This window comes from Acinonyx jubatus, chromosome F2, assembly GCF_027475565.1.
Source record: "Acinonyx jubatus isolate Ajub_Pintada_27869175 chromosome F2, VMU_Ajub_asm_v1.0, whole genome shotgun sequence".
Lineage (NCBI taxonomy): Eukaryota > Metazoa > Chordata > Mammalia > Carnivora > Felidae > Acinonyx > Acinonyx jubatus.
This window is the reverse complement of record NC_069394.1, coordinates 20,357,575-20,376,810: the sequence shown is the minus strand read 5'-3', so window position 1 is coordinate 20,376,810 and position 19,236 is coordinate 20,357,575. Positions and strand designations below refer to the sequence as shown.

The following is a 19,236-nucleotide window of genomic DNA, read 5'->3' as shown; positions in this document are numbered from 1 at the left end:
ATAAGGAGGTCTATTAGTTGGCTAATCACCTTATATATTAGCCTTCAGTTGCAAAATAGACTACCCAATTAAAGATGGATTTGATAAGAAGTACAATAGTTATTCCACATAATATAAAATACAGAGGCAAGGGTTTAGTTCAATGGCTTAAAATGTCATTGAAGTGCTTGCTTCAGCAGCACAGATATCAAAATTGGAATGATACAGAGAAGATTAGCATGGCCCCTGTACAAGGATGACACACAAATTCATGAAGCCTTCCATATTTAAAAAAAAAAAAATCATTGAAGTCTCAAGATCTTCTACCTTCTGTTCCATCTTCTTCAGAATATTGGGTTTTGTTCTTGAGCTTTTTGCCCTCGTGATTGCAAGATGGCAGCCAAGTCATTTGGCATAGTATTTTAAGCAATTGTACATAAAAAGGCTGAAAGGGACAACTGTTCTCCAAATCCTTTTTATTAAAGAGAAGAACTATGCTCTTCTTGCCTTGCTTCCTCCATTTCTCACCCCTTTCTCAGTAGAGTTCCCTTCGGATCCCAGTGGTCATGGCGGGCTGCATGTTCGTGCTCCAAATGCAAGGAAAGCTGGGAAAAAAAAATGTATATATATATATATATATATATATATATATATATATATACCTGTATATAATATAAGTATATATTTATATAATTTAAATATATTTTATATATATACACATATATATAATATATATACATATATACATATATATATAATATATATACCTGTCATTTGCAGTCTCCATATGACATGGCAGATTCTGTCCGCTAGGAGGAGGTGTATGTGTGAAGCAGGGAGGTGATAAATGGTGTGGTTGCTGGGTCAGCCTTCAACATCATCTTCAAAACAGGAAAAGAAGGTGTGGGAGTTATTAATGGATCTCATAGTCAGGTTCTGGCACAATCCTTTGCTTTCTGAATTATAGGCATTCAACTGATATTTGTTGATTGTAGGATCATTGTCATGGGAATGGAAAATCAATGTCAGGTCAGGCAAGTGAATAGTAAAATAGGTTATTCTTTCCAGTCCAAGACTGGATGAAAAAATTTTTAATTTTGTCACTCAAATGGGTAACTGTTGATATTTCTCCTGGGTGGGTAAACTAAAATATTAATTCAACATCAGGAGAGGTGGTGATGGTTTTACAAAACCATGTCTTATTTGGCAACAGTTATATAATCTAAAAGCAAATCAGGGACAAACCTGAGTTAAATGGAAAAAGACCAGATCCTAGGAAGTAAGAGTTTATGGAAAACACCATGTGTGAAGTTCTAATGAAAAAAACAGAGTGTAAGATGGCCCCAGGGCTATGGAAAAAATTCAGTACATCCTAATAAAGTACTTAGTGTCTGTTGATTACACATGGAAACTCACAACAAGGAAGAGGGCATGAAATTAGTCTATTTGAAAAAATTGACTATGTAAACAAGCAGCCATTAACATGTTTGAAAAACTTCCTTTGCCTTTCTCACAAGTACAAATAAAGCAGAAAGCCAAAAAGTTGTCTTCTGACTATAGCAACAACAAAAAAGAATACCACATAGAGACTGACAGAGACATGAGTCATCGTGTTAAAGGGGGGTGAATTATTTTAAATAATTCATATGAAGTAATGCAGAGAGACTTCAAAATTAGTATGAGCACGTTGTAGCACACTGATCCTTTGAAATGACTCTTCGCATTTCTTTTTAAGTCCATTAAACCCTTGTGCAGAATAGCGAGAGCTTGCCTGGAGACTGCAAAGCATTAGAAATGAATAAAAGGTATGGAGTTATTTCCCACTGCTCTTTCTTGGAGGAGATGGCTCCATTTTTAAATGACTGAGGCTATTTGACTCTAACCACAATATACTTTCAGTGTTTTTTTCATCTGGAGTTTTATTATTTTGCTCCACTCCACCCTATCCTCTCATGAATACAAAGGCATGCCCTAACACGGGAAAAGGGGCCACACAGGACCATTGGCAGTTGCCTCCTCTATAAACGTTTCTAATTTCATAGCGGTATGCTGTATACCATAGTGCGCTGTACCACATTTCTGCTGTAAAGTTTTCTTCCCACCTAGACTGGATTCACAATCGTTTTGGAGTTGTGGTACGCTTTTTGTTAGTCAACTTTTTTTTTAAGTTTATTTCTTTACTTTGAGAGAGAGAGAGAGAGAGAGAGAGGAGGGGCAGAGAGAGAGGGAGAGAGAGAATTCCAACAGCACCGAGGGGCTCGATCCCAGGAACCATGAGATCATGCTGAGCCGAAATCAAGAGACACTGAACCGACTAAGCCACCCAGGTGCCCCTGTTTATCAACTTTCTAACATCACTTAGATTTCCTAGATTCCTCCAGGTCGTTGGAGGTAACGATGTCATTTCTGCACTTCTTTGGGCACCTAACGAACCCTGGTGCAGCGGCTGTTCCTCAGGAGTCTGTGTCGAGTTACACAAGCAGCTTTTACGTACACACAGGTGTCTACTTGCCCTGGCACAGCAAATCAGAATCTCTAGGGCTAGACTTGGCGAACATACCTGGAAATACTTCTTTGAATTATTCTGATGTACAGGTCTGGTTTGAATTATTAGTCTCTTCAAATCGAATTTATCCTCAAAGGAAAAAAAAAAGGCAAAAGAAACCAAAAGAAAAAAAAATGAAAAGAAATAGAAAGAAAAGCAAAACTTGCATAGCCACTTTCTTGCATCTGACTCCCATGACACCTAACCAGAGTGGCAGCCCTGGGAATTGGCATGGGATAAGGGCTAAGAGATCAACTCCCTGGATTCAAATTTCTGCTCTGCTGTGTGACCTGCATCAAATTAAGTAGCCACTCTATGCCTTAGTTTACTCATTTTACAATGAATATAACAATAATACTTGCAGTCATTTGGGGGCTAAATTATATATTACATATAAGACTAAAACTGATAAAGTATTTGCTGATAGACTAGCATAAAGTATTTGTTCAAACAGTGCCAGCTATTATTTCAGGCTGCTCAGAGGCTCAGACTTGAAGTTAATAGTACATCTGATTTTAAAAAATGAAAAAACATGAATGATTGTAAATAAAGGTGTTTTGTTTGATAGATAGAACATTAAGAACCTGAGATACAAAGCGGGATTTTGTTTGGGGACCATGGTATTACAAATGTTGGGGCCATATTTTAATTAAGTAATTATCTTAGCGTTGAGAATGCCAGAGTCCCTTTTAATGGCATTAATAAAACCCTAAGCTACCATAAAATGACATCTAGAAATTACTGGGTTGGATAATTAAGGATGGTGTTATTTCTTGCAGGCCCAGAGAACTTGGTCATTCATTTATTCACTCACTCAACAACAATTTATTGAGCTGCTAACATCTGCCAGACACTGTTAACAGTAAGCATATAACCCGTGCTATGCCTTTCTGAAGCTTTCTTCGGGACCCTGGGAATCAGAATGTGCAGGACAGAGACTACCCTTCAGGAGAAGGATGCTTGAACTGATGAATTCTTTTTTTTTTTTAATTTTTAAGTTTATTTATTTTGAGAGGGACAGAGACAGTGCAAGTGGGGTAGGAGCAGAGAGAGAGGGAGAGAGAGAGAATCCTAAGTAGGCTCCGCACTGCCGGCCCAGAGCCCAATGTGGGGCTCGAACCCACGAACCATGAGTTCAGGCCGAAACCAATAGTCAGACCCTTAACCAACTGAGCCACCCAGGTACCCCTGAACTGATGAATTCTGATGGTGGTTCACCTGATCCCCAGAGCTGTGCTGTTTCCATTCCTTCCAGAGGTATGGTAATTTGCTTTTCTTTTGATTTTTTGAGCCACTCAGGTCCTTATGATAAATTCCTTTATTTATGCAAGCTGGCAAGAGTGTTTTTATGGCCATTATGCCCACTCTGGTAAATTACCTAAAGAGTCACTTGATAGTGTCCTCTGATCATGTCCAAGTTTTTTGACAGTACTTTAGACCAATGATTTATTTTTAGTGAGCTCATTTTATTTCACAGAAACTGTCTGTAGGTCACTAGCCAACTGATGTTTTATCCTCAACAAGCTAAGTCCACATCCTAATCTCAGCATTTGGGAAATATTTTTCTTTGTCTATGTGGAAAGAAAAATGTGAGCCACAGATTGAATTTGCAATCTTCTGATGTCTGAGCTACTAGAATTTGTTATGGAAATAATAGTTGTGTTGTAAATATGAATTTCATAATAATTTCCATGAGTATTATCTACCATCGGCAAATAAGGAAATTTGCTGTTGTTGGTTAGCTTTTAAAAATAGCCATGGACGAGATGCTGGCCGGCATGTGACGCCTTAAATAAGCAGCTATCACCCTGCTCAAGGAATAGTAAGTTCTTCCAGTAAAGAGAGAGGATAAATCAGAGAGCAGAGGCACCGCCTGCATGGGCACAGATCTATGAGGCTTTCATAGTGATTTCAAGCACAGACTCTGTCCTAGACACACACCCTTGTGACTTCACTGTCACTCCATATAGAACTTGCCAGATAATAGTAACATTCAACAGGTTGGTTAAATGATTGAAGTTGAGTTCAGGCTCCACTGTCTGATTTCCTTGATCAACACAGTTAATCATGCTAAGCCTCAAGATCCTCAGTGGAATCCTTAGAGTGGGACAAAAATAGTGTCTGCATTCTGGCTGAAAAGGTTTAAATGAACTAACACTCAGATGACAGTCATAGAGACATTATAAATATTGTCATTCTCTTCTCCTTGTAGGTAAGACTGAACTTTCTCATCTCTTTTAGAGTGCGAGTGACTGACTTTAGCCAATGAAATATGAGCATAACTGGCATTTGTTGCTTCTGGGAGAAGTCTTTAAGAGCCATTGTTGGGGCGCCTGGGTGGCTCAGTCAGTTAAGCGTCCGACTTCGGCTCAGGTCATGATCTCGTGGCTGGTGAGTTCAAGCCCTGCATTGGGCTCTGCGCTGACAGCTCAGAACCTGGAGCCTGCTTCAGATTCTGTCTCTCTCTTTCTCTCTCTCTGCCCCTCCCCTGCTCATGCTCTGTCTCTGTCTCTCAAAAATAAGTAAACATTAAAAAAATAAAATAAAAATCTATTAAAAAAAGAGCCATTGTTAGATTCACAGTCTCATTGTCTGCTTCCAAGTAACATCAGCATTCCAGATGGTAGCCTCCCCATTCACTGGGGTCCTTAAGTGAGGGTAGTATGGTGCTGAGCCCCCAGCTCATCTGAAATAAGCCTTTGTTGTTTTAAATCATTGATATGTTTGGGGACTATTTATATCTACCACACAAGCTAGTCTGGAACCAAATGTAAAGCCCTTAGTAACCTGTCAGTTTGGATAAGAAGCGAGGTCACAGGGGTGATTAGCTTACTAATTTAACAAAAGTTTACTGATTATATCCTTTATGCCACACGTGATGAATTCCATGGTGAGGGCCAGATAGAGTCCTTATATCCATGAGCTTCTCGATTTTGCTGAGCCCACTCACTATCATTGGAAAACTGAGGAAAGCAATCAGAAAATTTCACATCCCTGTGGGAGAGGAAAAGCTATGAAAATGGGCTGGCCAAAACTCTTCATACATGGACATAAGGGCAAATAATAGTTATGCCTGACAAAATCTGATGCGTATAAGGATGTAACCTGGTCGATATTGGTTCTGGGCATGCCTAAAAGTGCCATCCTGCCTAGCCAATAGCACCATTATTGACTGATGCTTCTGCTCTGAGTTCCCTAACACAACATGTCACTATTGCACTTAGCAAAATGGCCCTCCTTTATAGAACTCATGCCTCATTCATCTGGAGGAACTCACATTCACCAAATCAAAATAAAACCAAATGTTTACCCTCCTGATCTACCACCCATCCACTCTGGGTGTGTTAGACCCACCTGAACTAGATTCTCAGGCTAGATTTCTTTAGAAGTTGAGAAGCAACAAATCAAAGGGCTGTTTACTTCGCTTCCTTTCTGGAAACAAATGGCATTTGGTGAAGCATGGTGATGATGGGTTTCCCATGGGTTCCTAAGCTCTGCGGTGTGGGGCTTCATTGCACTGAGGTGGGAAGGCAGAGATCCCTGTTGTACTTTTGCTGCCACATGAGAAGGAGTGTTGGTGGTGTTGGACTTTGAAACTCGAGACAGAACACCCTTTCATATTGAATCCAGCAGGGAGAAGCTTGGGCAGAGATGCCACAGCCCTGGCTGCTACCTAGCAGAGGGCTCTGGGGCTTCCGGGGTTTTTTCTTGGTACCACACAGAGACACAGAAGCAGGTGGTGGCCGTCTCCTTCTTCATGCCCAGGAGAACTCTGAAATGAGAGACGTGATTTTTCCGTACTCCTGATGCAGCGCTAGGCAGGATTGGTGATGTGGTGGGGGTGGGGGTGGGGGACAAACAAAATACATTGGATTGGGATTCATATTGCTTTAGTATAAATCCTGACCTTCCTGCTTATAAGATGTGTGATCTAGAGCCAATTGTTTGATGTCTCTGAGCCTCAGTTTTCTTACTGTAAAATAGTAATATCAACACCTATTTGATAGCTGGTGTTCAAAGAATTGAGTGAGATAGTATATGTTAAACATTTAGTAATGCTTGAAGCATAGCGGACTCTCAATATATGTTCGTGCCTTTTTCTCTTTCCTTCTTTCTTTTAAATTTATTTATTTATTTTGGGACAAAGACATTACTTCTTGGCCTTTTGGCTAAGATCAAGTGAGAGAGACAAAGACAACATGAGCAAGGGAGGGCAGAGAGAAAGGGAAAGGAGGGGGGAGAGAATCCCAAGCAGACACTGCACTGTTAGCACAGAGCCCAATGAGGAGCTCGAACTCACAAAACTGCGAGATCATCTCTAAACCATGAGATCATGACCTGAGCTGAAACTGAGAGCCAGGTGCTTAACCCACTGGGCCACGCAGGTGCCCCTCCTTTTTCTGGAATTCTAATGCAGGTTTAACTAAGTGCTTTTGTTCTTATGTCTCTGGGAGTTTATCAGAAAGCACTGTGGCTCTCTGCATATGTTCTTTCACATACATATTTTTTCATTCTCCCAATAATTTTATAAGTAAGTACTAAAATTATGCTCATTTTATAGGTAAAGAAACTGACAAAGAGATTAAGCAACTTGACCAGTGATCACAGAGATAATACTTGTCACAGGGATGGCTTGCACTCAAGTCATTGGACCTAGAACCCCCTGTCTTCATAGTCCTTACTACTTCTTTGACATTTGCAGGGTTTGCATGGAGCCTGAAATCTGTAGTGGCCAAAGATCAAGCCAGGTTAGCACTGTCTCTGCCTGCTACTTTTCCTATTTCCACTGCCATTAGAAATATCTTGACCTAAAGTCAACTCTAGACATGTTGAACCTTCACTGGGAAAGGGGGAGTTGTGTACGTATTAGGTTGAGTGTAGCCCCTTTATTCTGTAGGACTGGGACACACATTTTAAACTTGGTAGGGCCTCTGACAGGCAAACTAAAGGGGAAAAAAAGATGTGTCTGCTATCTACCCATCCGTCACCTGCAAACCCCAACCCCATCCTGGGGATGCTGATCGGCATGGAGTACACCCCTCCTTGCAGGTTCCCCTCTGGATGGTTGGGTTTCTCTACTCAAAGTCACAGCTTCTCACAAGGTCTAACTCTCTTCTGAGTTCCATTAATCATGCCATCTCCTCATTTTAGGAGGCCTAGGACTGGTAAAAATCTCAGGGTGCTGCACATTAGGGTAAATGATGCTTTACTATACCTCCCTCAATTTAGCCTAATTTCTTGATAGGACCTTGAGTGACACAATAGATAGTTCCAAATAGTATAAGAAAAACATACCTTCTGTAGATAAGGACCATCAATATCAGTTTCTTTGCCCATCACCAAACCAAAGTCCTCAATTGCACTGTATCCATTTAGGATGGTTTTTCTCTTTTAAGATTATCCTAAGTAGTAATTTTCATTTGGTTTTCCCTATATACAAAAAAGTGTTGGGAGCTGGTGCTGTGGACACAATAATTTTTGATAGAACTTAATTTCAAACAACTGCCCAGCTGACCTTCAGAAGTAGTAGAATATAATTGGTTTCATCTGCTTGGGTGCTGTAACAAAATGCCATAGACTGGGTGGCTTAACAGGAATTTATTTCTCCCAGTTCTGGAAACTGGGAGTCCAAGCTGGTGCCATCAGGGTTGAGTTCTGCTAAGGGCTCCCTTCCTGGTTTGCAGATGTCACTTTCTTGCTGTGTCCTCTCATGGCAGAGAGAGCAAGCTCTAGGGTCTCTTCCCCTTCTTATAAGGGACACTGATCCTAGAAGCTCCACCTCCATGATCTCATCAAAGACCAGTTAGCTCCCAAAGGCTTTATCTCCTAATACCGTGACATTTGGGGTTAAGGCTTCAACATGGGGATTTGGGAGGACCCAAACATTCAGTCCATTGCAATATTGTAGTGAGAACAATGGAGTCAGATCTCCTCGGTTGAACATTTCAGTAGTAGCACTTGCTAATTGTTTAATCCCAGTTTACTTAACCTCTTTGTACCTCAATTTCATCTATTAAAAAATAGATCTTGCTTAGTGGAGTTATTATAAGAATTAAATGAACTAATATATGCCCATTAGATATTCCTGAAGTTGTTTGTATGTGAGGTGCCTCAGGAATACGGGTGAAAGTAAACAAAAACATTGAAATGCTCTGAGTGATAGAGGACCAGGCAGCATTCCTTTAAAGTGACATGGAAACTGTAGACACCTTGTTAATATGCTAATTATTGTGCAATATTGCTTCGCAAAACAGAGAGCACATTTCACGAATTGTCCTGGAATGATTTCATATGTATGTGTCCTTGCCTCACCTCCTAGTGACTTCTTTCTTTTTTGTTTTAATGTTTACTCATTTTTTGAGAGACAGAAAGAGAGCATGAGCAGGGGAGGGGCAGAGAGGGAGGGAGACACAGAATCCGAAGCAGGCCCCAGGCTCCAAGCTGTCAGCACAGAGCCCAATGCGGGGCTCGAACCCACAAACCATGAGATCGTGACCTGAGCTGAAGTCAGATGCTTAACTGAGTGAGCCACCCAGGCGCCCCACCTCCTAGTGACTTCTGCCAGAGAAATATAACACGTTCCAGGGAAGCTGTTGGTGCCTTATTCAGTAATGTCAGAGTATCACCCACATGTTAGGATAAAAACTCCTAGAGGGGACTGTATCACCAGCTTTCAGATACTTCTGTCTCACACTGCCGTCTGAAACCAGACTTCCAGCCTCTCTTATCTTAGGATGAGTTCCTACTTTACTGCCTCCCACCCCCACTCCCAGCTCATCCCCTTATTAGCTCAAGAACTGGTCAAATTAAATGAATGAATCTTCCTTGACTTATGATGGGGTTACATCCCCATAAGGCCATAGTAAGTTGAAAATACTGTTAAGTCGAAAATGCTTTTTCTTTCTTTCTTTCTTTTTATTTTTTAAAGTAAGCTCTGTGCGCAACACAGGGCTTGAACTCACAAGCCTGAAATCAAGAGGCACATGCCCTAACAACTCAGCCGGTCAGGCACCCCTTGAAAATGCGCTTCATACACCTAACCTGCTGAACACCATAGCTTGCTTAGCCTAGCCAACCTTAAATGTGCTCCTACTACTTACGTTACATTACAATGCTTACAGTTGGGCAAAATCATCTAACACAAAGCCTATTTTATAATACAGTGTCGAATATCTTATGCCATTGATTAAATACTGTACTGAAGGTGAAAAGCAGAATGGTCGTATGCGTACAGATAGGTTGTCAGTGGAGGGGTTATTTACCCCCACGATGAGGTGGCTGACTGGGGGCTGCACCCTGCTGTCCCTGCCCAGTATCACAAGAGAGGCTTGTACCCTCCGGGGAATGGGCAATGATCCCAATTCAAAATTTAAAGTACAGTTTCTACTGAAACTTAGCAACTCAGATACCACCTGTTTTTGTTTTGTTTTGTTTTGTTTTGTTTTGTTTTTTAAAGTTCATTTATTTGTTTTGAGATAGAGATAGAGAGATGGGGATAGGGGGCAGAAAGAAAATCCCGAGCAGGCTACATGCTGTCAGTGCAGAACCCCACACAAGGCTCACACTCCAACTGTGAAATCATCACCTGGGACGAAACCAAGAGTTGGAGGCTTAACTGACAGAGCCACCCAGGCACTCCACACTTCTTTTGTTAATACCATTTGTGTGTCTGTTTCCTAACCCCTCCTCACAAAATGGCACCTGATTGGTGACTTGAAACTTTTAATTTATTACTTTGTGGCCATATTTTCTTGAATGGAAAGAATTATGTTGGGCTTATAACTAAATTTTTTACTTTACCATTCATTTATTTGTTTATCTTCATTTCCCACCCAGCCCACTCATCAACTAGAAGAAACCAGAGACTCTCAGTAATGGAATCTGAGCCCTTCTCTGTAGCTTCTCCTGGTTTTACTCAATCCATGACCCTCAGGGAATTAAGTAAAAAGCTATTTTCATGCTTTACTTTCTTCTTTACTTTCCAGGGTTTTCCTTCTTTACTACTTCCCAAGGAGAATGTGAGAATGAGTTGCATAACTTCTGAATTTGTGTACCCAACCTGGGCCTTCCCTTTGACTCTAGATTTAACATCTACTTGGAAATGTCTAACAAACATCTCAAACTTGGCACATTTAAGCTAAAACTTTTATTTCCAACACGTACCCTCTTCACCGCCCCCCCCCCCAAAGGTCAAATATAAGATAAACTTAACAAAAACAAAACAAAACAAAAACAAAAAAACTTTTCTTCTAGTTTTCCTTAGGTCAGTGAACAGGAACTTGAATTGCTCTGGCTAAAAACCTTGGCATTAGCCTGGACTCCTCTTTTTCTCTTATAGTTCACATTTGAAACATCAGCAAAACTATGGGCTCTGCATTCTGAATCGATCTTCTTCCCTACTACAGTAGCCCTATTCCAGGTTACTGGTGCCTCTCACCTAAATGTTCTCCCAGCTTTTATCTTTATCTCCTTTATTAGTTATCTGTTGATGGATAACAAATCACCACAGTTTGTACTGACTTAAAACAACCTACATTTATTATTTAATAGTTTCCGTGGGTCAGGAGTCTGGACACAGCTCATCAGGTCCTCTGCTTCAGGGAATCCAATAAAACTGCAGTCAAGGTGATCCAGGGCAAAGGTCTCATCTGAAGATATGACTGGGAAAAGATTCACTTTCAAGCTCACGTGATTATAGACAAGGTTCAGTTCCTCAGGGGCTGTTGGACAGAGGGTCTCAATTCTTATGTGGTTGCTAGTCAGAGGCCACCCTCATCCACCCTCCTTTGCCACATGGACTTCTCCAACATGGTTTCTTTCTTCATCAAAGTGTGTAAGTCAAGAAGGCACTAGATAGTCTGCTAGCCAGATGGAAGTTACAATTTCATATAATCTAATCATGGAAGCAATTTTCCCATCATATTTATCATATTCTATTGGTTAATTCAAATCACAGATCCCGCCCACACTCAAGGGGAAGAGATTATATAAGAGCATGAAGGAGGCAAGAATCATTGGGTGCATCTGAGAAATTGCCTACCACGTATTTTTAGTTTATTTTTCATGCAATGGTCAGAGAGACCCTTTAAAGCACAAATCAGGTTGTGTCATATCTCTCTTCCGAACCTTCCAGGTATTTCCTATTTAACTCATAATACACTCCAAATTCTTCATCATGACCTTGTTCCATCCGTATCTCATCTTAAACCACTCCCCCTGTATTCTCTTGTCCAGATGTACTGACTTCCTTCTGGTTTCTCAAACCCACACAACACTGTCCCATTTGGGGGGCCTTTGCACTGTAAATTATTCTGCCTGGAGCCCTCCTGCCCACATACACATATGGCCTGCCTTTCACTTAAGTCAGTCTTTTCCTTCAATGTCATGTTTTTAGAGAGGCCTTTCTAGACCATGCTATTTAAAACAATAATTCCTTCATTGCTGTCTCCCTCCTTACCCTTCCTTATTTTTATTCCCAATGTTGTTTTTTAACCACATAAAATATTACATACCACATTTAATTGTCTGTTTTCATCATTTAAATTAAAGCTCCATGGAGCAAAGATTGTCTATTTTGTCCATGCAATATACAGAAAATGACCTATTTGGTGAAATAAAGGGGATGTTAGTTAGAACAAATGCAAGCACTACAGAAGGAGAAAAAAGAAAGCACAAATTTCTTCTAATAATTATCCTGTAATCATCCAAAAGAGGAGACCGACATACTATGTTCCAATCACTAGAGAGAGGTGTATCTTCCTTTAATTAAGATGCGAATTCCTTCAAGGGCATTCAGTTCCCTTTACTGCTATCTCATCAAACAGCTTTATATCACTAATTCAGTTTTGTAATTGCCTTGTTCTGAGGAAAGACTGTGAATAGAGAGCTAGTTGTTCATTCTTACTGTTCTCAGTATCTCCCTTAGTAATTAGTAAAGCGACATTCCTGTTTATGAGGTAGTATCAGAGCTAAAATTTAAGTAAACTCACAGAATCAAGTTTATGAACTCAAAAGCCAAGGACTCAACTCTTCACTGTAATCTTCCTCCAGTGGGAGGCAGACATGATCAAACACATCCGGAAAAGTCATCCAATTTTAACTACTCCTATCATCCAGTATTCCAGAGAGACGTGTACATTTTGGGAATGGTTAGATTTAAGTTCATATTTGTTTAGAAGCAGCAATTGCAGATCTTCAGAATTAACCTAAATGAGCTGAAGGTTTATGGTTTGTTACTGGGAGAGAAGGGAGACATTTCTGAGGCACTGACCACAAAGTTTACTTTTAATGGGCAGATTTTCATTTAGTGAACTGCAGCAAAACAAGACAAAAGTGCTGCAGACATTTTTCTCTCAGTAGCTACCTAATAAAGCCTAAACTGGCCAACTTCCATGCCCTTCAGGGTTCCAGAAATACAAACAGAAAGTTAACATTTCCATAGCAATAACAATTCTGTAATAAAAGCTGAGGAGAAACAATAAAACAGAAGGTCAGGATAAAAGCAATTTACATTTATTAACATCCTAACACTACATCAAAATAGATTTTACATATTAAAATGAAGTCAGAGTGTAATTAGAAAAGCATTTGTAATCAAATGACATTTTTTTCATTTGTAGGCATGACTGCTCTGGTCCTGTAGCAAGGTGCAGATTTATATAGCATTTCTAGATTCCCCCAACTTGTAAATTCTGCTGTCTTATCTCATGGATTATTTTGCCTGCCCAAGCAAGTTTCTCTATGTCAAATAAAAGCTTTATGATTCGTTGTGTTGTTTGTTTGTTTGTATTTACTCCATTAGCATGAGACACTATATACTCAAATTAGTATAATGAAGGTAGTGACTTGAAGCAAATCAAATGCATTCTTTCAGATACACATGGAAGCCAACAGAATGACAGATTGTCCTTTGGGCATGGACATAGCTGGTAACTGGTAGTTTCCCCAATTTCCCAGTGCTTGGATCTTTCTTTCCCAATGATTAAACATTCTTTTCCTCTAACTATGGAAGATGGAGGCGATTTCCTAAGAGAATGAGAAGGTACTTCAACGTTGTATAGAAGGATGAACTGAATGCCAATGTGAGAGAAAAAAGGACCTTCCAATCCCCGGGTTAAGATGAGTGACCAGGAGATGATGATCCAGGACAGAACAAAGAGAAGACAGTGTTCAGTCTGTAAATCTGGAATTTATTATTGTAACCTTGAACTGAGCAAGCTTCCATGGCCTTCTGTCCTTGTCAGATGATGAACTTGTAAGGCAGATAACATAGCTAACAATTGGAGCACTGATTCAAAACATAGGAATCCCTCTCATGGTGACAGAATCTTTTTGTCAGTTGTCTTTTGTTGTCAAAGTCCTATAATTTTAGTGTACTGAGCATTTATAGAAAATTGTGTAAGAAATTGTGTAAATGGAATGCTGCCCTCTTATGGTTCCACAAATCCTCTTAGGGTCAAATATAAAATCCCAGTCTTTAATTAGGGCAACTAGTAGAGGTATTTAAGAGCTGGAGGGACCTAGAAGTTTAACATGTACTTTGATTTTACAACTTACAAAAGAAGTTGCATGAAGGCCACTCATTTCAAGTTCATATATCTAGTCCAGCACAGAGCCAAGGATGGAACATGGTCCATTATTTTCCCATTCTAATGCATATTTTAATGCAATTTTAATTTCTGGCTTCATAATTCAGGTATTTCAAGGGAAATCACAAAACATCAATGTTATCAAAGGAAGTTGTAACGCGATTATATTAAGTCAATACGATGTCAAAACTTTTCACGTTAGAAGACTTTTGCATTTTATCAACTCAGAAAATTTGAAAAGTTCTCAAACATCCAACTCAAAAGTTACCAGTTTTCAGAATATTTTACTTATGTTCTCCTAAGACAGTTCTTCTTCTTATTTATCATCTGAGGAGCCACAGAACGAGTTGAATACTTATCCAACACATGGTAGTCAATCAAACATTACATAAAAAGGATTCTTTTTCCTGAAACCTTCTATCTCTTCCAAGATAACCATTTGCATTTTTATTTGTTCCCAGGCTATTGTTTTTATTTGAATCAGCTCTATTGAAGTATAATTTACACACAAGATGCATACTCTTTAGTGTACAGTTGAATACATTTTGATAAATATCTACACTTACGTAATCACCATCAAGATCAAGATATAGAATAAATACATTACCCAAGGAAGTTTCCTGGTGCCTGATCTCAGTCAATCTCTCTACCCTTGCCCAGGCAGCCATTTATCTGTTTTCTGTAACTGGGGATTCATTTTGCTTCAATATAAGAAATTACAAAGTAAGCACTCTTTCATACCTGGCTTTTTTCATTCAGCATAATTATTTTGAGATTCATCAATGTTATTCTGTATATGTATCAGTAGCTTGCTCCTGTTTATTTCTATGTAGTATTCCATAGTATGGATGTACCACAATATTTATCTTCTCACTAGCTGTTAGACATGTGGGTTGTTTCTAGCTTTTTTATTATTATGAAAAAAATTCCTGTGGAAATTTACGTAGAAGTCATTGTGTGATCATATGTTTTCAACTCTCTTTGGTAAACACCTAGAAATGCAATATGCTGAGACATATAATAAGCGTCTATTTAACTTTATAAGACACAGCTGTATGATTTTACATTTTCCCCAAAATGTAGAGAGTTCTATTGCTTCAAATTCTTGGCACCACTTGGTGTCATCAGTATTTTTTATTTTAGCTATTCTAATGGTTGGTAGCGACATTTTATTTAACTGGTGTTTTTATTTGCATTTATCTGCTGACTAATGATGTTGAGCCTCTTTCCACAAGCCTTCTAACCTTTCAAATATCTTTTTTATTTTTATGATGTATCTGCCCAAATCTTCTGCTCATTTAAAAAATTTTGGATTTGGAACTCACAATTGACTTAGAAGTGTTCTTTATGTCTTCTAGATGATAATCCTTTGTCAGCTTTTGGTTTGTCTTTTGACTTCAATGATGGTTTTGTAGAATGTTGAATGGAATGTTTATGTCTCTTCTCAAATTCATACATTGAAATCATAATGCCCAAGAGGTTATGCGGTTGTACCTTTGGGAGTAGGTTAGGTCAAGAGAGCAGAGCTTTTTATAAGAAATTAGTCTCTTAAAAAAGAGGCCTAAGAAAGCTCTCTTGCTCCTTCCACCACGTAAAGACACAGCCAAAAGATGCTACCTATGAGAAAGAGGGTCCCCAATTGACACCTTATCTGCCAGTGCCATCATATTGAACCCCCAACCTCCAGGACTGTGAAAAATAAATGTTTGCTGTTTATAAATCACCCAGTTGGTGGTATTTTTGTTACAGTAGTCAGAATGTAGTAAGACACCATGCTATTGTTTTAAGAACTGTGCCCTCCTCTCACAGATCATTATCCTATTTAAAGATACCACTTGGTGGGGTGCCTGGGTGGTTCAGTTGGTTAAGCATCCAAATCTAAATCTCCTCTCTGGTCATGATCTCACGGTTTGTGAGATTGAGCTGCACGTTGGGCTCCGCACTGACAGCCCGCTTGGGATTCTCTTTCTCTCTCTCTCTGCCCTCCCCCTCTGTCTGCATCCCTCAAAATCAATAAATAAACTTAAAAAAATATGTGGTTATTGAACCTTTCAAAATATGGCTCTCATAAATGACCACAATCCTAGTAGTTATTTCTTTTCTTTTTAAGTGTCATAAACATATTACTTCGTTACAGAAATATGTACAGAAAACTCAAGAATAGGCACCGACTGCTCAGGTCATGATCTCACAGCTCATGAGTTCGAGCCCCACGTCGGGCTGTGTGCTACTGGCTCAGAGCCTGGAGCCCGCTTCTGATTCTGTGTCTCCCTCTCTCTTTCTCTGCCCCTCCCCCACTCATGCTCTGTCTCTCTCCTTCAAAGATAAATAAACATTTCAAAAAATTAGTAGACCATAAATGCACGGGTTTATTTCTGGGCTTTTGATTGTATTCCACTGATCTATGTGTCTATTTTTATGCCAGCGTGACACTGCTTTAGTTACTATAGTTTTGTGCTGGAACTTGGAGTCAGAGAATGTGAGATCTCCCGCTTTGTTCTTTTTAAGACTGCTTGAGACGGGTGCCTGGGTGGCTCAGTCAGTTAAATGCCAAACTTCAGCTCAGATCATGATCAGGTCATGATCTCACGGTTGGTGAGTTTGAGCCTCCTTCGAATCCTCTGTCTCCCACTCTTTCTGACCCTCCCCTGCTCATGCTGTCTCTCTCTCATTCTCAAAAATAAATAAATATTTAAAAAATTGTTTTAGCTATTTGGGGTCTTTTATAGCTCCATACAAATTTTAGGACTGTTTGTTTTATTTCTGTGAAAAATGTCATTGGAATTTTAATAAGGATTGTACTGAAGAAAGGAGGATGGTCTGAATTTCTCCTTCTTCACTGTAAATTGAAGTGCAAAATTAACATTGATGAATATGTAAAAGTACAAATTATTTCTCTCCACAAAACCTTTATTTTTAATGTTTATTTATTTTTGAGAGAGAGAGAGCGTGAGAAGGGGAGGGGCCGAAGGAGAGGGAGACACAAAATCCAAGGCAGGCTCCAGGCTCTGAGCTGTCAGCACAGAGCCCAACACAGGGCTCGAACTCATGAACCACAAGATCATGACCTGAGCCAAAGTCAGAGGCTTAACCAACTGAGCCACCCAGGCGCCCTTCTCCACAAAACCTTTAAATGTCATGTTAGGAGATAGAGCTTCAAAGAGAAATAATTTGTGCCTGGAATACAATTTTTCATTTAAACACAATCTTCATTTTGAAGAGACAACAAGTGGCTGCAATATGACCGTGCTGGCCTTATGCCCACTCATGTACCACAAATGCCACATGAAGCCATGAAAGGAGCCACATCAAGGCAGATTAGACCACTGAGAACTTCAAGGAAATCATGTCAGCCACACATGATTTATCTGTGGACCTTTGTCAGAAAAAGCCAGCTGAGTGGCCCAGAGCTAATGGGAAAAGTCATCAAGTTAGAAGTCATCCTTTGAAATGACATGAGGAAGGAAAATGTAAAGAGTCTGGAAATGTCATCAATTTCATGTACTTGGGCCTTTCTTTTAGGGAATTAAAAAAAAAAGCATAATGTTGTTTAGCGTACCTTAAGGGCATTATTATTCTCTCAAATTGGACATTTTATTTTCTCCTTTCAGCCCAAGGGAAAGAAAACTTTTTCATCAGTATGTTTTTATTTTTTACACATCGATAACATAATAAATATTCCTTTTTTGGCATTTGAATATTTCTGGAACTTCACATACCTCGTTTATGATCTGTAAGTCAGTGTTGTGTGGTTTGAGGAGTGACTGGGCTGTGCAGCCACACTGCCTGGAATGGTATCCTGGCTACAACACTGAATTGGCCGGGTGCCATTGGTCACCTATTTACTTTCCTGTGCCTTGGTTACCTCAACCTGAGGAGTTAACTAGTACACATCTCACCAAGTCATTGTGAGGATGGAATGACATCATCAATGAGTAATCAAATTTCTCACAACCCTCCTTAGTCCAAATTAACACCAATAAGGAATAACCTTTAAAAGCCTCATGTCAACCCCATGAAGTAGATCCTCATTCTATGGATAAGGATCTTGAGAGGGAAAGTAACTGGCCCACGAGTTTACAGATGATGGAGAGAAAATTGTGGAGACAGGATGCCAATCCAGCGGAGTCTGGCTACAAAATGCCCACACGAAGCACTCATTGAAATAGAGTATTTTGTAACCTGTTCCTTTCACAGTCTTTTGAATTTACATTTGGATATAAACTCTAGAAAGGCAGGAGCAACTATGCCTTCCACTTGGTACAGGTTTTTTGGTGTGACCCAGTTTAGTGTCCTGGAAATACATGGCAACAATTGCTGAAAGAGAGGAAATCGACATTTATAAAGCACTTACGAAATATCTGCCAAGAACTATGGCCGGCTACTGAGATAAATTACATTTATACTTAATCTTTACCATACTCTCAAGGGGCAGGTGTTAATATCCCTGTTTTACAGATGTTTTACAGATGTTGCCTAGAGGATGATTGTTTTCTTTCCTCAGACTATGTTTTCTCCTTATGGAACGAACACAGTAATTGAGAGCAGGATTTTAAAGACAAATCAAACTTGGTAAGAAACTTGGATCTGCAAAGTGAGGGTTGCCAGAGTTTGGAAAGGGGAGGGGAGAGGGATGGGCAAAATGGGTGAAAGAGACTGAGAGATACAGGCTTCCAACTGTGGAATAAATAAGCCATGGGAGGGGCGCCTAGGTGGCTCAGTCCATTAGGCGTCTGACGTCGGTTCAGGTCACGATCTCACGGTTCGTGAGTCTGAGCCCTGTGTTGAGCGACCGCTCAGAGGCCGGAGGCTGCTTTGGATTCTGTGTCTCCCTCTCTCTCTGCCCCTGCCCCCCTCACACTCTGTCTCTGTCTCTCTCAAAAATAAATAAACATTAAAGAAAAAAAGATTGCTAATAAGTCACGGGAATAAAAGGCACAGCACAGGAAATACAGTCAATAAGATGATGATAGCGTTGTATGGTGACAGGTGATAGCTATGCTTGTGGTGATCACAGCAGAGCCTATAGACTCGTGGGATCACTAAGTTGTACCCCTGAAACTAATGTAACGTTGTGTGTCAGCTGGGCTCAAACTTGGTTCTGCTACTTACTGAAGTGCATGA

General features: G+C 39.9%; 1 long non-coding RNA gene and 1 other non-coding gene across 3 annotated transcripts; one reads left to right on the top strand and one right to left on the bottom strand.

Annotated features, from left to right (window-relative positions):
- Positions 1-50: 50 nt before the first annotated feature.
- Positions 51-18,175, bottom strand: LOC113600592 (uncharacterized). 2 transcript variants are annotated; one of them, XR_008292722.1, is made up of 3 exons: positions 17,832-18,175; positions 747-860; positions 51-584 (listed from the first exon to the last, which is right to left on the bottom strand). It is a non-coding gene; the product is annotated as an uncharacterized LOC113600592 (long non-coding RNA). The 2 variants fall into 2 exon arrangements; XR_003421652.2 differs by lacking the exon at positions 17,832-18,175 and adding an exon at positions 5,879-6,322.
- LOC113600710 (U6 spliceosomal RNA) lies at positions 164-270 on the top strand. The gene has a single exon (XR_003421826.1). It is a non-coding gene; the product is annotated as a U6 spliceosomal RNA (small nuclear RNA).
- Positions 18,176-19,236: the final 1,061 nt, after the last annotated feature.